At 31.9% G+C, this 2,495-nt stretch overlaps 1 protein-coding gene across 1 annotated transcript in view; it reads left to right on the top strand.

Moving 5' to 3' along the window:
• Nucleotides 1–315: 315 nt before the first annotated feature.
• Nucleotides 316–2,495, top strand: part of BMPR1B (bone morphogenetic protein receptor type 1B) — a 408,951-nt gene continuing 406,771 nt past the window's right edge. Inside the window, exon 1 of the mRNA XM_019647508.1 lies at nucleotides 316–374. The gene's annotated coding sequence lies outside the window, so the exon portion shown is untranslated. The remainder of the gene's footprint in view (nucleotides 375–2,495) is intronic.

Below are 2,495 nucleotides of genomic sequence, written 5' to 3'. Positions count from 1 at the left end.
CTATGTGTTAAGAATATTAAAAAAAAGTATAAAATATATGAGAGTGGTAATGCTGAAGTGTGAGAAAGACTGCCGAATATGCCTGGGAAAGTGAAGAAATACGTCATGTAAGAAAAGAAAAGACATTTGACTAAGGTCTAGAAGGCGAATGTCAGATAACAAAATGATTGTGGTCACAGGGCCAGGTGGTCACTAGCCAGGAGAAATGGGAGGAGGTATAAAGGTGTGTGGCCAGCAGGCTGTGTGGATGGAGTGTCTGGCAGATTCGGCTGGAAGGGAATGCTGAGGCCAGATATCAACAAGCCCTGAAGAGCCTACTGGGGTGCATGGACTTATTTTGAAGGCAAATGAGAACCTTATAAATATTCAAGCAGGTAAGTTATAATCAAATCATCAACATTTCATATATTCTGATTTACTCTGTAAATATCTAATTCCGTTTAATGAATAGTGTTGCCTAACCAAATCACAAATCTGATCTGTGTTAAAACAGAATTCTTTCTTTCTTTTTGGAAGAAAATATTTATTTTAGAGTGTAATTTATTCAAATTTCCTTCTTGATCTTTTGCTTCCTCATTCCTGCTACTTTTTGTTAGTTGGAGGAGTTGTTTTCATTTTTGTTTCTTTCCTTCTTAGACATAGTTGTGTCATTTTCCTTTCCATTAATACTAGCATGAAACTTTCATGATTTATTGACTATTGCCAAGGAGGGCTGTGGCTGTCTTCTGCAATATGCCCTGGAGATCATCAATTTAGCTATTTTGTAGTATGGCTTTCAGTGCTCTGATATGAATATTTTCACAATATCATTTCAGTATATATGACATTCTGTTTTGTTTTTAAATCTGTCTTTCATTTTTATTGATTTTTTATTTAAACATTTTTAGTTTTCAATTACAGTTGACATTGTTATTTTATATTAATTTCAGGTGTACAACATAGTGGTTAAACATTTATATAACATATGAGGTGATTCCCTTGAAAATCTAGTACCACCAATGCATATGATATTCTTATAATTAGAAATGTCAATAAGGAATTCCTAAAATGCCATCTTTTAGTTAATGTGGTATATGCAATATTATTTCTGACATTAACACAGTGTTAAATCTTTCTGAATTTATATAAGGCACAATCTCTGAATTCATGGAACAGAGGCTAATTTTTGTTTCCACTAGTTTAAAACAATTCTCTCTTTTAAGAACATATGATGGAAAGAATAGGCTTTTAGTTAGTAAGAGTGAAAACACATTCTTTTCTTTTGTTTAACTGGCGGTTTACTCTTCACGTGATATTGTTCTCTAACTTTTTTGTTCATTTTTTTTCTAGTACAGTAGGAAATAGTTGCTATATGTTTTTTCCTGAGGTACACACTGTAAATATACTGTGAGTCAAGAAATACTGAAGAGTTCTAGGGTTGGAAAATTATTTTAGAAGGAAAAAGTCATCAGGAACATGAGACTGCAAAGAAACAGATGTAAGAATTACTTTTTATAACTTTCATTGCAGAAAATTTTCCAAATTTTTCAGTTTTAGGAACTATGTAGGTGTATGGATTGGGATGGTTCAGAAAAAAAGTTGCTTGGGCTTTAAAATTTTTTAACAATTTTTAACAATTGAAATGCCATTGTATTCAAATTCAACTTCAAAGGGATTAATTTATATCAGGCCCTGGATAAATTTGGCAGCATATAAATAGGTGGATATTATGTTTGCTTTTATTAAGAAAAATTAGAACAATGCTGAGAGGAAAAAAAAAAGTGAAATCATTTTAGCATTTCTATTTCAGCTTTTTTTTTCATGGCTTGTTCTGTTTCAACTGAGGAATTGTATTTTTTTCTTGACCTTACATAGACAAAATTAATTTGTTATAGAACTAGAATCTCTGTGTTAGTTTTTTCCTATATGCAATCATTCATTTATATAAAAACCAAATAAAGGAAATAGCAGAAAGTAGAGTAGAAATATTGGATATAAGTATGGGAGTAATTTGATGTGTATTTTAATTGTGAGATTTCATTGACATATTAGGTACCAGAGTGAGTTATCAGCAATATAGTCATTCATAGTAATAGTAAAGTTATTTAATATCCATTTAATATTAACACTAATGTTTATATGAATTATATAAAATTGTATTTATTTTAATGTATTAATATTTTAAATGACTCATACTAACTATGTTACATATAGATTCAGAAACTAGACTTTGGTCTTAGAGGTTTTTCATCTGCCCTCCCACCCACTAGGCACCCCTTCCATAATATCCCATGTCTACCTTTCCTTGAATGTTGGTGATGGGAATCTCACTACCTTATGATGCAGTGTGCTATACAGCATGAAAAAATCTGGTTTTGAATTGAACTCACCCATTTCTAGCTACCAAAAGTGGTTTGTTAAAAAAAAAAAATGGTTAGGGAGAGTAGTAAGACAGGGGAGGGGCCCTCAGGAAGCTCACTTGGCAGAGGGCTTAGCCAAAGGCATTAAATGCTGAT

This window comes from Hipposideros armiger, unplaced genomic scaffold, assembly GCF_001890085.2.
Source record: "Hipposideros armiger isolate ML-2016 unplaced genomic scaffold, ASM189008v1 scaffold_112, whole genome shotgun sequence".
NCBI lineage: Eukaryota > Metazoa > Chordata > Mammalia > Chiroptera > Hipposideridae > Hipposideros > Hipposideros armiger.
Note: the sequence above shows the minus strand (reverse complement) of the source record. Positions and strands in the feature narration are given on the sequence as shown.